We start from the raw sequence: 20,707 nt of genomic DNA, 5'->3' as shown, positions 1-20,707 counted from the left end.
CAGCGAGGTCGGCGAGCGGAGGTTGACGACGGCGGTTGCACGGCGAGTGGGGATCGACCACGGTGCTGCTCGGCGCGAGGAGGTGCTGCGCAATGGCGTCGATGGCCGGGAGCACGACGAGGTCGTGGGCGAGAAAACTGGGCACTCGGGCGAAAAATCTATGCGTCTGGCGAGGAAAATCTGCGCAGCGGGCGGTTCTGGGAAGACGAACAGCGGCATCCTGCGTCCTGGCGCGTGGGCCCCATTGGGTAGTGGCGGCGGCAGGCGCTCCACGCGCTGCGTGCGCGCAACGCACGCCTGGACGTGCGGCTGGCCACGGTCGTGCGGCCTGGGCTGGGGCGTGGCGCTGGCTGAGCTGCCTCGCGCGGCTGGGCTGGCGCGCGTGGGCTTGGCCATGGCGCGGAGCTGGGCCGCACGGCGCGTGCGGGCCCACGAGGGAGGAGCTGGCGCGGTGGGCCGAGCGGGGGGGGGGGGGGGGGGAGGGATGCTGGGCCAAGCGGGGGGGGGGGGGGGGGAAGGGAGAGAGGGGGGAAGGGGGCGGCTGGGCCGGCCGAGATGGGCCAGGGAGGAGAGGTGGGCTGAATTCTATTTTTTCCTTTTCTTTCTCTTTTCTATTTATTTTAGTTTGACATTATGTGCAAATAAATGATTAGATGAAAGATCAAGCAAACCATTCATCAAACAAAAAAAAGAAATGCTTTCTAACATGATGCAACAACCATTGTTCCCTTAGGGTTTAACCTACTAGATTATAATTACATTTACAATTAAAAATAACCACTCTTCTTCTATAGAAAAGAGAAGGAGGAGATTGGGGAAGATGTGAAGAGAGGAGTAACACCTGAATTTGTGAATATGAGCAAAGAAATTTTTATACCCCAAATTCAGGGTGTTACAAACCTATCCCCCTTAAAAGAATCTCGCCCCGAGATTCAAGGTTGGTCAGCAAAGAGTTCAGGGTATTTGGCTTTCAGATCATCTTCTCGTTCCCAGGTTGCTTCTTCCTCAGAGTGGTGGCCCCATCTGACTTTGCACATTCTGATGGTGTTCCTCCGGGTGACTCTGTCTGCAAACTCCAGAATCTGTGTTGGCTTCTCTATGTATGTCAGATCCTCTTGGACTTCCAAGTCCTCCACTGGCAACTGTTCTTCTGGTACTCGCAGACACTTCTTCAATTGCGACACGTGGAACACATTGTGCACTGCCGACAAACTTTCTGGTAGGTTGAGCTGGTAGGCCACTTCTCCACGCTTTGCTTGAATCTAATATGGTCCAACGTACCGGGGTGCTAGCTTGCCCTTGACTCCGAACCTTCTGACTCCTCTGATAGGCGACACCTTCAGATAGACGTAATCTCCCACTTCAAAACTCAGTTCTCTTCTCCTTCTGTCAGCATAGCTTCGCTGCCTTGATTGTGCTATCTTCAGATTCTCCCGAACCATTTTGATATTCTCTTCGGCTTCAAGCAAAATGTCGGGGCCAAACACCTATCTCTCTCCAGGCTGGTCCCAATGCAGCGGAGTCCTACAACTCCGTCCATAGAGCGCCTAAAACGGTGACATCTTCAAGTTGGCCTGGTAACTATTGTTGTAGGAGAATTCTGCATAAGGTAACCTTTTGTCCCATCCTGACTTGTCTTGCAACGCACAGACTCTCAACATATCTTCTAGGATCTGATTGGTTCTTTCAGTCTGACCGTCTGTCTGCGGGTGATAAGCCGAGCTGAAGTTCAAATGCGTGCCCAAAGCTTCTTGTAGCTGCTGCCAAAAATGAGAGGTGAACTGTGTTCCTCGATCTGACACTATCTTCTTTGGCACACCATGTAGGCAGACTATCCAGGACATGTATAATTCAGCTAATGTTGCTCCGATGTACGTTGTCTTCACGGGTATGAAATGGGCCACCTTTGTTAAGCGGTCCACAACCACCCAGATGGAATCATAGTCGGCCCGGGTACGAGGTAGGCCAACTATAAAATCCATCCCGATCTCATCCCACTTCCACTGAGGAATTTGCAATGGCTGCAACAGTCCGACGAGCTTCTGATGCTCTGCTTTGGTTCTTTGACAGCTATCACAGATGGCGACATATTCTGCGATTTCTCTTTTCATGCCATACCACCAAAACCTCCTTTTTAAATCCTGATACATCTTTTCACTTCCAGGGTGTATGGAGTAGGCTGTCTCATGAGCTTCCTTTAGGATCAGCTCCCGAATAGGTTTGATGTCGGGAACGCACAATCGGTCCTTGAACCATATTACTCCCTCTTCATCCTCTCGAAAGTCTTTGCCTCTTCCTTCTAAGATCTGCTGCCAGATCTTGTTGATGTTTTCATCATCCTTCTGCCCTTCTTTGATCTCCCGCTCTAGGGTGGGCTCTAATTCCACTGTTACTCCTTGCGTACTGTTCAGAAAACCGAGACTCAGTCTGTCGAACTCCTTGGCTAACTCATATGGCATTATGTACGTGGCCATCATATTGACTTGACTCTTCCTGCTTAGAGCATCTGCAACAACATTGGCTTTGCCTGGATGGTAATGTATCTCCAACTCGTAGTCTTTGATCAATTCCAACCATCTTCGCTGCCTCATGTTTAACTCTGACTGGGTGAATATGTATTTCAGACTCTTGTGATCTTTGTAGATGTCGCACTTCTGCCCATACAGGTAATGTCTCCATGTCTTTAAAGCATGAACCACTGCTGCCAACTCCAGGTCGTGTGTGGGATAATTTTTCTCATGGATCTTCAGCTGTCGAGATGAGTATGCTACAACTCTTCCTTCTTGCATTAGCACACATCCCAAACCGGTGTAGGAAGCATCGCAGTATACCGAGAATGGTTTGTGAACATCAGGCAGAACCAACACAGGTGCTGTAGTCAATCTATTCTTCAGTTCTTCAAATGCCTCTTGGCACTTCTGGGTCCACTTAAACTCAACTTTCTTCGCTAGCAACGCTGTCATTGGTCTAGCAATCTTTGAAAAGCCTTCAATGAAACGCCTATAGTATCCGGCCATTCCAATGAAGCTCTTGATTCCACGAACATCCTTTGGTGCTTTCCAGTTCAGGATATCTGCTACTTTCTTTAGATCCACAGCTAACCCATCTTGGTTTATGATGTGACCCAGAAACAAGACTTCATGAATCCAGAACTCACATTTGCTCAGCTTGGCATACAACTGATGCTCTCGTAGCCTTTGCAATACCATCTTCAAATGCTCCACATGTTCTTCCTCACTTTTGGAATATATGAGAATATCATCGATGAACACTACCACAAACTTGTCTAGGTAGTCCATGAACACACTGTTTGTAACACCCCAGGTGTTTATATTCCGCTCGACAGCGAGTATGGGTGTAAGCACGTAATCAGTGGATAAAACGGATGCCAAAATTTTAGACATCTTCGCCTATCGCGATTTTAATATCGCATCTGTTCCGTTTGTCGCGAGTTCAACGTCGTTTTTATTTATTCGGGCTCTTCCAAAATTTTCGTGATATTCGGAACATCGTTGTTCCGAAAATCGGTGCGTTCGATGATTATTTAAAAATTCGTCGCTCGCGCGAATACAAATTCGGAAGCCCGACTCACTCGGACGATTTTATACCGAACAGATTGAGAAGAACTCGACGATTAAAATGTTTGAGGCAAAATAATCTGTGTCACGGGTTTTCTGAGAAAAATCGTGTGCGAGGTTATAATCCAATTTATTCTTCAGCACGCTGTTTCGAAGACAAAATCGCATATACGTTCGCAGATATTGTTTTGGCTAATTTCGGTCGAATTACGTCGAACAAATTATCAGTGTCGAAATCAGTTTATTTCGGTCTGTCGTTTCTTGCCCGATCCAAAATTTTGGATATAAATGACGGGTGTAAATTCATCTGATTCCAAGTAATCGCTAAATCAAAACCGTGATTGCGCGTCCGAGAATCATAATTGAGCTTCGATTCTCGGGTAAATTACCGTGACCATGAAATCATGTGTTCAGACCGCAGGTAAATTTATTGGATTTCGAATCGAATCAAACTGTGTCGCAATACGGTCGACCTTTTTGTTATCACTAGAAATCGTGATCAAAATATCTTTGATTGTCGATAAAAAAGAGAGAAAAGAAAATCTAGAAAAAAGAAGAAAATATCCTACGTACCATCTCTATCCTCACCGCCCTCTCTCTGCTTCCTATCGTCAAAGCCAGACACGCATCAATATCTCTCCTCCTCTCCCGTATTGGTGCTCGCTCTGGAGCTTATCTCCCACCGCCGATCGCTGATCTTCCTGGCCGTGCCGCTCAACGTGTGGAGAAAAAAAAATCCCACCGCCCCAGCCAGGTCTTCTTCCCCCTGCGCGCTTATCTTCAGCCGCCGTTCAGTGTTCGTGGGACAGAAAAATCTGGCCGTCGTTCTTCACGCGCAGCTCCATCGTGCTCCATTTTCTCTGGCCGCTACTCTGGCCAGCGTTCTCTGCTTGCTTCAGCTCCAGCGCCCAGCCTCAGCTCGCGCCCAAGCTCCTGCGCGTCTCTCAGCCCTGCGCGCGAGCTCAGCATCTCCCTGCGCACCACGACATCGCCTCTCCATGACCGCGGTCTCCTCCAGCTCACCGGAGCTCTCTGTCGCGCCTGCTGCTTTCCCGGCCATGGTAGTCGCTGCTCCAGCCCATGGCCGAGCTCGCCCTAGCGCCGTCCCTCTGTTTCTTTCTGCCGCGAGCAGCTCCCTGGTGCTCGGACCCAGCTCCGCGCGCTTCCTGCTCCCATGGCCAGCGGTGCTCTAGCCCCTGTGTCGCGCGTCTGAGTCGCCCTCCAGCGCCGCGCCAGACTCCAGCCAACCCTGCTCCTCTTTCTCCCTGCCGTGCGTTTGCCAGCTCGGATTTTGCCAGCCGCCATTCTCTAACCCATGTGTCGGTCGGTGTCGTGGAGTTTTTGTTTGATCAACTCGTCGTCGCGTCGTTTGCCGTCGAGTCGTCAAACACGTCATCCTTTGCTCAAACCCCACCTCACCAGCTCGCTCCCGACGTCAGCTGAAAGCCGTTGTCGTTCCGCGCGTCAGCAAGAAATCTCAAGAATCGGGTGAAGACGGAATTAGCAGCGCGATATTCCCAAGCGCTCGACAAATTGCCTGGATCGGAAAATCGCTACCGATCTCGCGGATTCGTGTCAGCTGTTGAAACGGTAAGCTGATGAAGTGTTTAGAATAGTTCGAACGTTAAATAAATTAATGTGTTAGTGCGATGCTCATTAGGTGCTCGATAAATTGCGTGAGTCACGAAACTCTCGTCGACTTCGCAGTTCTTGCGATTATCGAGCCAGGTTCAGTTATAGCGAATTATTTCGCTATTTCGGTCAATTAGCTGGATTAGTGTACCGAGTAGAATATTAATAGGCCTATGTGATGATGAAATATTTTAATCACTTATAAACATGAAGTATAATTTATAAAGCAAGGGATTAGTTCAGAATTTAATTAATTAACTGATAAGTTGTGATTAGGCTAATTGTATTTTATGTGTATAGTTTGTTGTTAGTGATGTTTGCGTTCGATTCGATTAATCTAGAGAAGCGTAATTATTACGCTCAGTCGTACGTTAATAACTAGTGTTTCCGGATAAAATAGTGCAACACATCGTCGCTAGGTGTTTAATTCGCTATCGCGTAGCACTATTTAGATTTGTGCTATTCCTGCCTATATGCATTCATGTGCATTATGCAAATCATTTAGGTTCGTTGGTTGACTGCGTGATGCGGAAGATGAGCCAAGTCGACCCCAAGCGCGAGCTAATCCGCAGGATGATGCTGATGGACAAACCTGAAGATGGTTAAATCAAGCGAATGTTCGGTCGAGGGATACTCGTCAAGCGGACGTCATCTAACAAACACTAACCTAGTGTTTATTTTAGGCAAGCCCCGGTGCATGCAACCCCTTCCTTGTGTTTTTAAATAATTTTTGCACACTTTAAGTCTAGTGAAATGTGCATTAGGTTTATAGGAGTTGCTTGGAAACCCTTTGATGCATTGCCTTCCTTGATATCCATACCTTTATAGATACTTCTAGTGAAGTATCAAAATATGATTTACAAAAATGCTTAGCCCTGCTCAGATCTTGTGGATAGAGGTTGTCTTTTGCATTAAGGCCTAGCTCAGGGGTTATCCTGAGGAAAGATGGCTTCTACCTGCAAGAATATTTTTCATTGGGAGCGTGGTGGGATCTTACTGCAAAGTTCCCTATAATGCTCTTTTCATCCTAAGGAATACAAACAATCCTAAGGATGGAAGTACTTAAATCGGGACTTGGGTTAGGAACAGGTGATGCTCCACCCAGGTTAATTAAGGATTGGATGCGTATGTAGGCCTGTATGATCAAGGACTATCTTAACTGGCCACATGCCCTGGAAATGGGACAGGGTAAGCTTGAACCCGGCTATTCCATACATGAAAAGACAATCGCGCACTGGGAGTGGAGAGATGGCGAGAGTGGCACGTACCCTCCTGGCAAAGGACCGCCTAAAAAGGGTGGTGTGCTCTCGGGTGGCGCGGACCTGTTCATGCAGTGGAGGATCCGTGGGAATGGTTGACATATGCAAGGGTTAAGTGCTACATATGTCGTGTGGTTAGAGATCCTCAGCTGAGTAAATCGATTCGGATCGCCGTTATATCCCCGGAGAGTGGAGACTTGATCGCTGCCCTGCAACCTAAGTCAGGATGTAAACATTATGAATAAAAATGATGTTGTATTGATGAGATGGTGAAATTAGACTAGATGCTACCAGAGTATATTAATATTTAATCTGGCGTTAAAATATTGAAAGTAAGGACTCACTTTAGTAAGCTATTTCTGCAAAAGTATCTAAGTTGATTCTTGCTAAAGCATTTTCCTTGATTCCTACTTAACCAGCATATCCTTGAGAGTCTTTTCTTTAGTCGGGTAAGTCTTGCTGAGTAATTCCATACTCAGGGTTTTATCCCCTGTTGTTTTTCAGGTCATAGTTTTCTGCTGCTGATGATGGTGTTACGTGCCGGTGGGCTCGACCTTCTTATTAGTCTAAGTAGCCCTTCTATACTTCTTACTGAGGATGGTCACTTGAGCTAGCATATATTTCAAACTTATACTTTTGTAATCACTCCGATAAAATAATGTAAAATTTTTGTAACCTGTAAAATTTGGTAATAAGATTTCCGCTGCAAAAATGTTGTGTGTGTGATTGGTGTTACTTAATCTTGTGATCCTGGTTGTAAGTGGTTTATCCGATGTCCTTGGGGCAATCGGACGGATCCTGTTAAGTTATTTAGTGCACATGCATGGCTGTCTGAGGTCTTTGAGACAAGGACAGGTGCATGTGGGCCCAATAACTTGGGAGGTTCTGCCACAGCTGGTATCGGAGCAGTATTAAGTTTATACGATCACATACGTATTTTCAAAACAAAAGTTTTGGTTTTAGAAAGCCTATTTTCAACTAAACACATTGTTTGGTTTTGAAAAAAAAACAGTTTTGAATAACTATAATGCTAGCGACATCCTCTATTAAGCCCTAAGTTAAGAACTATCAGGTGGCTTAGTTCAAAACCACTAACCCACAACCGGGTGGGTATTGCATACATGTGTATTGTTATTTTTGAGGCCATTCAGTTTTGAATGGATCGACGCTCAAGGTAAGGTGAGATATGAGAGCATGACCGAACAAATGTCGGTCTAGGGAAGTGCTTACTTATGGCGCTTGATTATATACATGTTTTACATATGTATATATGAAGGCTGCGATATGGAGTAATTACTTTTCTGGGAATTCGGTACCCCATGGATGTGTATGGGTATACAAACATGGGAATACTGAGAAGTGTAATGTACTTATAACGATGCACCTACGCTCAGGTAAGAAGGTGAGTTACCATAATGAGTTGCCCTATGGTTAAAGTGTGGCAACGGCGCCTATGCGTGGCTCGGCGCTTAATGATGAGCTGACCTCCATATAGCAATATATGGAGTATAAACTGTCATGTGTGACTTGCATCATTGAGAAAATGGGTTGTGATGGATTTTTTTTGCAGGTACACTAACCTCGAAAACGCATGTGTAGTTGACGACTAGCAAAATACCGTGAGAGTCGTAAGTATGCCACCGATATAGAACGCTATTGCCACATTGTGTTGGCAAAATCAGTGAGGACGAATAGGACGAGCATGCATCCTGATTGTTGCATCATGTTTGTCACCTATACACCCAAAATGCTTCTCTCATCTTTATTCCAGTAACCAGTGATTGTAGAAAATATGGTGTAATGTTGTATTATGAACTTCGATGAAATAGTTGTCCTCCATTCTTTAGGTAACCTGTTAAGGTCTTATATGGTGTTTGCTCTTGTGCTTGAAGTGCAGATAGAATGTTTGTGACCTATTTGTCTAAACCCAAAAATAGGTCGTGTTCTTATTTAGTGAACCATGACCCAAAGTTGAATTGTCCATCACCACTACATGACCAAACACATACAAATAAATGCCTAGATAATTTCTTTGTTGGACCTAAAGTGTACCTGGACGTGAAACAAGAATCTCGAGTCATGTCTCCATCCTAAACCATATCCTTGTTTGGTTGGTGCAAGCTGATGTCCCTTATCTAGTTTGCATGTTCTTAAGAATCGCCATGTTGTTTTATCAACCTAACCTAGGAAAGACATGTCCAATCATTTTCTTGAATTTGATGCCTTTGATTTCCTCATTTCTATCGAAGGCATACCAACTTATTCTCATGATTATTTTTACTCTGCATCTAGTCAGATACTAATCCTTGACCTTGTAATCCCTATGATGGGCATAGAAATATGTTTGGGGCTGAATTAACAGTCTCCCTTCATACTCCTTTCAACAAGTTTAGGTTATGGCCATGCCTTGTTCATTTCATCGGGCCATGATCTATTGGCTCTCTACTTGTAACCATTCTTACAGGTGGAGTATCTCTTTGTATATTGTCACCCTTACTCAGTCTATTTGTGTCGCGTGAGATTTCTTATTGGTTACGTCTGGTAATGGCGTTATAACTAAAACCGATGGTGCTACGACGAAACCGAGGGCCTCATGTGGACGATCGACACATGGATGCGCTGCTTGGCACGCGCTGGTATCACGGATAATAGTTGTAATCCATTATGAGACTATATCAATGCGTTATCTTGGCACAATCTATTTTTGCTACGTAAGATTCGTTATTGGTGCCAGTTTGGTAATGGTGTCACGATTAATGACTTATGGTGCCGCAGCGAAACTGAGAGCTCCTGTGAATGCGCACACAGGACTGTGCTACTCGTCGGATGCTGGTATCAAGGTCTCTGGTCATGATCCATTATGGAACTTGTCGGGGACCATAATTAGGGGTACCCTCAAGACGCCTAATTCTCAGCTGGTAACCCCCATCAGCATAAAGCTGCAAAGGCCTGATGGGTACGATTAAGTCAGGGATCAGTCCACACGAGTGACTCGATCACGCTTCACCCGAGCCTAGCCTCGGCCAAGGGCAGCCGACCTCGAGAGACTTCCGTCTCGCCCGAGGCCCCCCTTTTTACGGTGGACACATCACCGGCTCGCCCGAGGCCTTGGCTTCGCTCAGAAGCAACCCTGACTAAATCGCCACACCGACTGACCGAGTTGCAGGAGCATTTAACGCAAAGGTGGCCTGACACCTTTATCCTGACACGCGCCCCCCCGGCAGAGCCGACGTGACCGCCGTCACTCCACCGCTCCACTGACCAGTCTGACAGAAGGACAGCGCCGCCTGCGCCACTCCGACTGCGGTGCCACTCGACAGAGTGAGTCTGACAGACAGTCAGGCCTTGCCAAAGGCGCCACGGCGAACTCCGCTCCGCCCGACCCCAGGGCTCGGACTCGGGCTAAGACCCGGAAGACGGCGAGCTCCGCTCCGCCCGACCCCAGGGCTCGGACTCGGGCCAAGACCCGGAAGACGGCGAACTCCGCTCCGCCCGACCCCAGGGCTCGGACTCGGGCTAAGACCCGGAAGACGGCGAACTCCGCTCCGCCCGACCCCAGGGCTCGGACTCGGGCTAAGACCCGGAAGACGGCGAACTCCGCTCCGCCCGACCCCAGGGCTCGGACTCGGGCTAAGACCCGGAAGACGGCGAACTCCGCTCCGCCCGACCCCAGGGCTCGGACTCGGGCTAAGACCCGGGAGACGACGAAACTCCGCTCCGCCCGACCCCAGGGCTCGGACTCGGGCTAAGACCCGGAAGACGACGAAACTCCGCCTCGCCCGACCCCAGGGCTCGGACTCCGCCCTGGCCTCGGCCGAACGACCTCCGCCTCGCCCGACCCCAGGGCTCGGACTCGGGTTAAGACCCGGGAGACGATGAAACTCCGCCTCGCCCGACCCCAGGGCTCGGACTCCGCCCTGGCCTCGGCCGAACGACCTCCGCCTCGCCCGACCCCATGGCTCGAACTCGGCCTCGGCAACAGAAGACAGACTCAACCTCGGCTTCGGAGGAGCCCCCACGTCACCCTGCCTAGGGCACAGACCCGCCACGTCAACAGGAAGCGCCATCATCGTCCTACCCCGAATCGACTCGGGTCACGGAGAACAAGACCGGCGTCCCATCCGGCCAGCTCCGCCGGATGGGCAATGATGGCGCTCCACAAGCTCTGTGACGACGGCGGCCCCCAGCTCTCTTACGGAAGCAGGGCGACGTCAGCAAGGACTCGACCGCTCCAACAGCTGTCCCTCCGCCAGGCTCCGACGCACCTCCGACAGCCACGACATCACGCCAGCAAGGTGCCAAGACCTCTCCGGCTGCCACATTGGCATGTACCTAGGGCGCTAGCTCTCTCTCCGCTAGACACGTAGCACTCTGCTACACCCCCCATTGTACACCTGGATCCTCTCCTTACGACTATAAAAGGGAGGACCAGGGCCTTCTTAGAGAAGGTTGGCCGCGCGGGACCGAGGACGGGACAAGCGCTCTCTTGGGGCCGCTCGCTTCCCTCACCCGCGTGGACGCTTGTAACCCCCCTACTGCAAGCGCACCCGACCTGGGCGCGGGACGAACACGAAGGCCGCGGGACTTCCACCTCTCTCATGCTCGGCTCCGGCCACCTCGCCTCTCCCCCCTTCGCGCTCGCCCACGCGCTCGACCCATCTGGGCTGGGGCACGCAGCACACTCACTCGTCGGCTTTGGGACCCCCCTGTCTCGAAACGCCGACAGTTGGCGCGCCAGGTAGGGGCCTGCTGCGTGCTGACGAACAGCTCCCCGTCAAGCTCTAGATGGGCAGTCTCCAGCAACCTCTCCGGCCCGGGACGGTGCTTCGTTTCGGGACTCTTGAGTTCATGTCCTTCGACGGCAGCTACGACATGATGCTTCTTCCACCGCCGCGCGACAACGACAATGGCGGCCAACAACCCGCCCGCCGGCGGCGGAATCGACGACATCTTCCCCGCGTGGTGGAAGAGCAACATTCGAGCTCGCTCCGTTCTCTCCCTCGCCAACGGAGGAGGAGGCGGGGCCATCAAGGCCAAGCGAGAGGCCGCGCTTCGTTGGCCGTCGAGCGAATCGACGCCCCCGACGCCCCGACAGAAGGCACGCCGGACGTCGACCTCGCATTCAAGACGAAGGCAAGCGCCGTCCCCCCGCGACACGCTGACCCCGAGCAAGAAGACGACGCCGGCGCGCTCGCGGAAAGCCTGCAGGACGTCGCCCTCGTACCTGAGATGACGGTGCAACCAGTCCCCGATGTGACTACGTCGCTCCTCGTCGACCAAAAGGTACCGACTAACTCCCATCTTACGTCATTTCGACTCGGCCTCAACCCGCCAAACGACCTCGTTTTGGTGAGCGCTCTCATTGAGGCGAGTGCAACCCCACTGGGGTTTCGTATGCGGTCGCCTTGGGACCGGCTGACAGACGTCTCGACCTACGGGCCCTCTGGGTCCGAGGAAGATGACGATCCCAGCATCTGTTGGGATTTCTCCGGACTTGGCAACCCCAGTGCCATGCGGGACTTCATGACCGCATGTGACTACTGCCTATCCGACTGTTCCGACGGAAGCCGCAGCCTTGGCGACGAGAGCTGCGGCCCAAGCCGCGAATGTTTCCACATCGAGCTAGGGGATCCCTCCGAAGGCAACCATCTCGGCATGCCGGAGGACGGTGATCTTCCTAGGCCGGTGCCTCGTGCCGACATCCCACGGGAGCTAGCTGTGGTCCCCGCTCCGGCGGGGGGTTACGACCCACAACTCGAGCAAGTCCGCGAGGCGCAGGCCAGGCTCAACGAGGGAACAGGAGCGCTTGAGCCGATCCGTCGGGACGTCGGGCAGGTATGGGCGGGCCAACCCCTGGCCGGAGAAATACGTCACCTGCCCCAAGGTCTCCAGCACCGCGTCGCCAACGATGTCAGGCTCAGGCCGCCGCCCGCATCCAGCGGGGTTGGTCAGAACCTGGCAGCCGCAGCGATGCTCCTCCGCGCGATGCCGGAGCCATCAACCACCGAGGGTCGGCGAATCCAGGGAGAGCTCAAGAATCTCCTGGAAGGCGCTGCGGCCCGACGGGCCGAGAGCACTGCCTCCCGAAGGCAAGGATATCCCTCGGAACCTCATGCCGCGACTTCCTGATTCATGCGGGAAGCCTCGGTCTACACCGGGCGCACGCGCAACACCGCGCCTGCGGCCCCGGGCCACCTCGGCAACGAGCACCATCGACGCGACCGTCGGGCCCACCTCGACGAAAGGGTGCGCCGAGGCTACCACCCCAGGCGTGGGGGGCGCTACGACAGCGGGGAGGATCGGAGTCCCTCGCGCGAACCACCCGGTCCGCAGACCTTCAGTCGGGCCATCCGACGGGCGCCATTCCCGACCCGGTTCCGACCCCCGACTACTATCACGAAGTACTCGGGGGAAACGAGACTGGAACTGTGGCTCGCGGACTACCGCCTTGCCTGCCAACTGGGTGGGACGGACGACGACAACCTCATCATCCGTAACCTCCCCCTGTTCCTCTCCGACACTGCTCGCGCCTGGTTGGAGCACCTGCCTCCGGGGCAGATCTCCAACTGGGACGACTTGGTCCAAGCCTTCGCTGGCAATTTCCAGGGCACATACGTGCGCCCCGGGAATTCCTGGGACCTTCGAAGCTGCCGGCAACAGCCGGGGGAGTCGCTCCGGGACTACATCCGGCAATTCTCGAAGCAGCGCACCGAGCTGCCCAACATCACCGACTCGGATGTCATCGGCGCGTTCCTCGCCGGCACCACTTGCCGCGACCTGGTGAGCAAGCTGGGTCGCAAGACCCCCACCAGGGCGAGCGAGCTGATGGACATCGCCACCAAGTTCGCCTCTGGCCAGGAGGCGGTCGAGGCTATCTTCCGAAAGGACAAGCAGCCCCAGGGCCGCCCATCGGAAGAGGCTCCTGAGGCGTCTGCTCCGCGCGGCGCCAAGAAGAAAGGCAAGAAGAAGTCGCAATCAAAACGCGACGCTGCTGACGCGGACCTTGTCGCCGCCGCCGAGCACAAGAACCCTCGGAAGCCCCCCGGAGGTGCAAACCTCTTCGACAAGATGCTCAAGGAGCCGTGCCCCTACCATCAGGGGCCCGTCAAGCACACCCTCGAGGAGTGCGTTATGCTTCGGCGTCACTTCCACAGGGCCGGGCCACCCGCCGAGGGTGGCAGGGCCCGCGACGACGACAAGAACGAAGATCACCAAGCAGGAGAGTTCCCCGAGGTCCGCGACTGCTTCATGATCTATGGAGGGCATGCGGCGAATGCCTCGGCTCGGCATCGCAAGCAAGAGCGCCGGGAGGTCTTGAAAGGGAAATGTGCCCTTGGGCCATTTCTAAGTATTTTGGTGATTGAGTGTCAACACAAGTGCTTAAAGGTGAATCAATACCCATGGATGAACAAAGTGAAAATCTAGAGCAAAGGTATGTTTCTAAGTCTTAGTACATTGGTTTTGTGTACTAATATACTTGTCTAAGTATTAGAAACAGGAAGAAGAAGAAGAGAAGAAAGTTGGCTGTGTATAGCCAAGAGGCTGTCTCGGTCTGGGGCACCGGACTGTCCGGTGGTGCACCGGACAGTGTCCGGTGCGCCAGGCTATCTCGGCCGAAGAGGCCGCTCTCGGGAATTTGCTGACGGCGTACGGCTAAAATTCACCGGACTGTCTGGTGTGCACCGGACTGTCCGGTGAGCCAACGGTCGGCCAGGGCCAACGGTCGGCCGCGCGATCCGCGCGGGACACGTGGCCGAGCCAACGGTCGGGAGGGGGCACCGGACTGTCCGGTGTGCACCGGACTGTCCGGTGTGCACCGGACATGTCCGGTGCGCCAACGGCTCCCGCATCTGCAACGGTCGGCTTCGCCATTTAAGGAAAGGAATCGGGCACCGGACAGTGTCCGGTGTGTACCGGACTGTCCGGTGCGCCCGACGACAGAAGGCAAAGATGGCCTTCCAGATTTGTTCTCAACGGCTCCTAGCTGCCTTGGGGCTATAAAAGGGACCCCTAGGCGCATGGAGGAGAATACCAAGCAACTCTTGAGCATTCTTGATCATCCACACTCAGTCTTTGCGCATCCGTTTGTGATTCTAAGTGATTCGAGCTCTGTTCTTGTGAGAAACTGTGAGATAGTCTTTAAGCTCGAATCTTGGCCGTGTGTGTGCGCGTTTTGCTGTGGATTTGTGTGTGTTGCTTCCCTCCCTTACTCCGTGCTTCTTTGTGAATCTTAAGTGTAAGGGCGAGAGACTCCAATTTGTGGAGATTCCTCGCAAGTGGGATAAAGATAAGCAAGGCAAAATACTGTGGTATTCAAGTGGGTCCTTGGACCGCTTGAGAGGGGTTGATTGCAACCCTCGTCCGTTGGGACGCCACAACGTGGAGTAGGCAAGTTTTGTACTTGGCCGAACCACGGGATAAATCACCGTGTCTCCTCTGTGTTGAATTCTCTGTGATTGTCTTATTGTGCAAGATCTTCTCTTTAGCCACTTGGCAATTATTGTGCTAACCTCTAACAAGTTTTTGTGGCTATAAGTTAAGTTTCTACAGGATCACCTATTCACCCCCCCCTCTAGGTGCTCTCAATTGGTATCAGAGCCGTTCTCTTCACAAAGGGACTTACCGCCCGAAGAGATGGATCCTAAGGGGAAGGGAATCGTGATCAACGACAAAGAGAAGGAATCCTTCGTCAACGAGCCGAAGGACGACAAGCCTACCGACTCCGGCTCGGGGCATAGACGGAAGGAAGGGAAGAAGAAGAAGACAAGGCGTATCAAGGAGATCATCTACTACGACGATAGTGATGAGTCTACTTCTTCCCAAAAGGATGATGACAACGACTACAAAAAGACGGTCAATTCGAACTTTTCATTTGATTATTCTCGTATTCAACATAGTTCGAATTCGCATTTGCTTTCCATTCCTCTTGGCAAACCTCCACACTTCGATGGGGAGGACTACGGATTTTGGAGTCACAAAATGCGTAGTCACTTATTCTCTCTCCATCCAAGCATATGGGAGATTGTGGAGAATGGAATGAAATTTGATAGCTCGGATAGCCCTATGCTTATAAATGAACAAATTCATAGAAATGCACAAGCTACTACTGTTCTCTTAGCGTCTTTGTGCAGGGAAGAGTACAATAAGGTGAGTGGCTTGGACAATGCCAAGCAGATATGGGACACCCTCAAGATCTCTCACGAGGGGAACGACATCACCATGCTCACCAAGATGGAGTTGGTGGAGGGCGAGCTTGGACGATTCGCCATGATAAGGGGAGAGGAGCCAACTCAAACTTACAACCGGCTCAAGACTCTTATCAACAAAATAAGGAGCTACGGAAGCACACGTTGGACGGATCACGACGTCGTCCGCCTAATGCTCAGGTCCTTTACCATTCTTGATCCTCATCTCGTGAACAATATTCGTGAGAATCCCAGGTACACGATGATGACGCCCGAGGAAGTACTTGGAAAATTCGTGAGCGGGCGGATGATGATCAAGGAGGCAAGATACGTCGACGACGCATTGAACGGTCCACTCCATGAGCCTCAACCCATTGCTCTAAAGGCAACGAGGAGCAAGGAGTCGCTTCCTAGCAAGGTGGCGCAAGTTGAGGCGGCCGGGCTCAATGATGAAGAGATGGCTCTCATCATCAAGAGATTCAAGACGACGCTAAAAGGTCGAAAGGGACAGCCAAGCAAGGCCAAGACCAAGGGAAAGCGATCATGCTTCAAATGCGGTAAGCTTGGTCATTTTATTGCTAACTGTCCCGAAAATGATAGTGACCAGGAGCAAGGGAAAAATGGGAAGAGAGAGAACAAGAAGGCTTACAAGAAGGCCAAAGGCGAAGCACACCTTGGAAAGGAGTGGGATTCGGATTGCTCTTCGTCCGACTCCGACGACGAAGGACTCGCCGCCACTGCCTTCAACAAATCGGCTCTCTTCCCCAACGAGCATCACACTTGCCTCATGGCAAGGGAAAAGAAGGTAATCACTCGTAATGCTAATACTTATGATTCTTCTAGTGATGATGAATCTAGTGAGGATGAAATTGATTACTCTAGTTTATTCAAGGGATTGGATAGAACTAAGATAGCTAAGATTAATGAGTTGATCGATGCCTTAAATGAAAAGGATAGAACCTTAGAGAAACAAGAAGACCTCTTATATGAAGAACATGATAAATTTGTTAGTGCACAAAATTCACTTGCTCTAGAAGTTAAAAGAAATGGAATACTTTCTTGTGAACTTTCTACTTGTAATGAAACCATTTCTTCTTTAAAAGGTGAAATTAACGATTTAACTGCTAAACTAGAAGTAGCAAGTAACTCGTATGTTGAAAATATTACAATTTGCACTAGGTGTAAGGATTTTGATGTTAATGCTTGTAGTGAACACTTAGTTTCAATTTCAAAACTAAATGATGAAGTGGCTAGTCTTAATGCTCAACTTAAGACTAGCAAGAGTGAAGTTGATAAAATAAAATTTGCAAGGGATGCCTACACAGTGGGTAGACACCCCTCAATTAAGGATGGTCTTGGCTTCAAGAGAGAAGCCAAGAACTTAACAAGCCATAAGACTCCTATCTCCACCAAGGAGAAAGGGAAGGCTCCTATGGCTAATAGTGTTAAGAAGAATCATGCTTTCATGTACTATGATAGGAGATACTCTAGAAATGCTTTTAGAAGTAATGATGTTTTTGATTCACATGCTTATGACTCTTATGCTATGACTGCTTCTAGTTCTCATGTTATGCATGGTAGAAATGTGTTTAGAAGAAATGTTGTTCACCAAATGCCTAGGAGAAATGTAGTTCATAATGCTCCTAGGAAAGTAGTGAATGAACCTTCCGAAATTTATTGTGCTCTAAATGCTTCCTTTGCTATTTGTAGAAAGGATAAGAAAATTGTTGCTAGGAAGTTAGGGGCAAGATGCAAGGGAGATAAAACTTGCATTTGGGTTCCTAAAAATATTTGTGCTAACCTTGTAGGACCCAACATGAGTTGGGTACCTAAGTCCCAAGCCTAAATTTGCCTTGCAGGTTTATGCATCCGGGGGTTCAAGCTGGATTATTGATAGCGGATGCACAAACCATATGACGGGGGAGAAGAAGATGTTCACCTCCTACGTCAAGAATAAGGATTCCCAAGATTCAATTATATTCGGTGATGGGAATCAAGGCAAGGTAAAAGGGTTAGGTAAAATTGCGATTTCTAATGAGCATTCTATCTCTAATGTATTTTTAGTAGAGAGTCTTGGATATAATTTGCTATCTGTTAGTCAATTATGTCATATGGGGTATAACTGTCTATTTACAAATGTAGATGTGTCTGTCTTTAGAAGAAGTGATGGTTCACTAGCTTTTAAGGGTGTATTAGACGGCAAACTTTATTTAGTTGATTTTGCAAAAGAAGAGGCCGGTCTAGATGCATGCTTAATAGCTAAGACTAGCATGGGCTGGCTGTGGCATCGCCGCTTAGCACATGTGGGGATGAAGAACCTTCACAAGCTTCTAAAGGGAGAACACGTGATAGGTTTGACTAATGTGCATTTCGAAAAAGATAGACCTTGTGCAGCTTGTCAAGCAGGTAAACAAGTGGGAGGAGCGCATCACAGCAAGAACGTGATGACCACTTCAAGACCCCTGGAGCTGCTGCATATGGACCTCTTCGGACCTGTCGCCTATCTGAGCATAGGAGGGAGTAAGTATGGTTTAGTTATTGTTGATGATTTTTCCCGCTTCACTTGGGTGTTCTTTTTGCAGGATAAGTCTGAAACCCAAGGGACCCTCAAGCGCTTCCTCAGGAGAGCTCAAAATGAATTTGAGCTCAAGGTGAAGAAGATAAGGAGCGACAACGGGTCCGAATTCAAGAACCTTCAAGTAGAGGAATTCCTTGAGGAGGAAGGGATCAAGCACGAGTTCTCCGCTCCCTACACACCACAGCAAAATGGTGTGGTAGAGAGGAAGAACAGGACGCTAATCGATATGGCGAGGACAATGCTTGGAGAATTCAAGACCCCCGAGTGTTTCTGGTCGGAAGCCGTGAACACGGCTTGCCACGCCATCAACAGGGTCTACCTTCATCGCCTCCTCAAGAAGACTTCGTATGAGCTTCTAACCGGTAACAAACCCAATGTATCTTACTTTCGTGTATTTGGGAGCAAGTGCTACATTCTAGTGAAGAAAGGTAGAAATTCTAAGTTTGCTCCCAAAGCTGTAGAAGGGTTTTTGTTGGGTTATGACTCAAATACAAAGGCGTATAGAGTCTTCAACAAATCATCGGGTTTGGTTGAAGTCTCTAGCGACGTTGTATTTGATGAGACTAATGGCTCTCCAAGAGAGCAAGTTGTTGATTGTGATGGTGTAGATGAAGAAGATGTTCCGACGGCCGCTATACGGACCATGGCGATTGGAGAAGTACGGCCACAGGAACAAGATGAACGAGATCAACCTTCTTCCTCAACTATGGTGCATCCCCCAACCGAAGATGACGAACAGGTACCTCAAGTGGAGGCGCTTGATCAAGGGGGAGCACAAGATGATCAAGTGATGGAGGAAGAAGCGCAACCGGCACCTCCAACCCAAGTTCGAGCGATGATTCAAAGGGATCATCCCGTCGATCAAATTCTGGGTGACATTAGCAAGGGAGTAACTACTCGATCTCGATTAGTTAATTTTTGTGAGCATTACTCCTTTGTCTCTTCTATTGAGCCTTTCAGGGTAGAGGAGGCCTTGCTAGATCCGGATTGGGTATTGGCCATGCAGGAGGAGCTCAACAACTTCAAGCGCAATGAAGTTTGGACACTGGTGCCTCATCCGAAGCAAAATGTTGTGGGAACCAAGTGGGTGTTCCGCAACAAACAGGACGAGCACGGGGTGGTGACGAGGAACAAGGCTCGACTTGTGGCAAAAGGTTATGCCCAAGTCGCAGGTTTGGACTTTGAGGAGACTTTCGCTCCTGTAGCTAGGCTAGAGTCCATTCGTATCTTGCTAGCATATGCCGCTCACCATTCTTTCAGGTTGTACCAAATGGATGTGAAGAGCGCTTTCCTCAACGGGCCAATCAAGGAGGAAGTGTACGTGGAGCAACCCCCTGGCTTCGAGGATGAACGGTACCCCGACCACGTGTGTAAGCTCTCTAAGGCGCTCTATGGACTTAAGCAAGCCCCAAGAGCATGGTATGAATGCCTTAGAGACTTTTTAATTGCTAATGCTTTCAAGGTTGGGAAAGCCGATCCAACTCTTTTTACAAAGACATGTGATGGTGATTTGTTTGTGTGCCAAATTTATGTCGATGACATAATATTTGGTTCTACTAACCAAAAGTCTTGTGAAGAGTTTAGCAGGGTGATGACACAGAAATTCGAGATGTCGATGATGGGCGAGTTGAACTACTTCCTTGGGTTCCAAGTGAAGCAACTCAAGGACGGCACCTTCATCTCCCAAACGAAGTACACGCAAGATCTGCTAAAGCGGTTTGGGATGAAGGACGCCAAGCCCGCAAAGACTCCGATGGGGACCGACGGACACACCGACCTCAACAAAGGAGGTAAGTCCGTTGATCAAAAAGCATACCGGTCAATGATAGGTTCTTTGCTTTACTTATGTGCTAGTAGACCGGATATTATGCTTAGCGTATGCATGTGTGCTAGATTTCAATCCGATCCTAAGGAGTGTCACTTAGTGGCGGTGAAGCGAATTCTTAGATATTTGGTTGCTACGCCTTGCTTCGGGCTCTGGTATCCAAAGGGGTCTACCTTTGACTTAGTTGGATACTCAGACTCCGACTATGCTGGATGTAAGGTCGATAGGAAGAGTACATCGGGGACGTGCCAATTCTTAGGAAGGTCCCTGGTGTCATGGAACTCTAAGAAACAAACATCCGTTGCCCTATCCACCGCTGAGGCCGAGTACGTTGCCGCAGGTCAGTGTTGCGCGCAACTACTTTGGATGAGGCAAACCCTCCGGGACTTTGGCTACAATCTGAGCAAAGTCCCACTCCTATGTGACAATGAGAGTGCTATCCACATGGCGGAGAATCCTGTTGAGCACAGCCGCACAAAGCACATAGACATCCGGCATCACTTTTTGAGAGACCACCAGCAAAAGGGAGATATCGAAGTGTTTCATGTTAGCACCGAGAACCAGCTAGCCGATATCTTCACTAAGCCTCTAGATGAGAAGACCTTTTGCAGGTTGCGTAGTGAGCTAAATGTCATAGATTCGCGGAACCT

The 20,707-nt window shown here is 50.2% G+C and overlaps 1 pseudogene; it reads right to left on the bottom strand.

Moving 5' to 3' along the window:
- Positions 1 to 4,767: 4,767 nt before the first annotated feature.
- Positions 4,768 to 20,707, bottom strand: part of LOC103655737 (uncharacterized) — a 36,668-nt pseudogene continuing 20,728 nt past the window's right edge.

Source organism: Zea mays, chromosome 4 (assembly GCF_902167145.1).
Source record: "Zea mays cultivar B73 chromosome 4, Zm-B73-REFERENCE-NAM-5.0, whole genome shotgun sequence".
Classification (NCBI taxonomy): Eukaryota; Viridiplantae; Streptophyta; class Magnoliopsida; order Poales; family Poaceae; genus Zea; species Zea mays.
The sequence above is the reverse complement of the archived record's forward strand: the minus strand, read 5'-3'. Positions and strand labels throughout refer to the sequence as shown.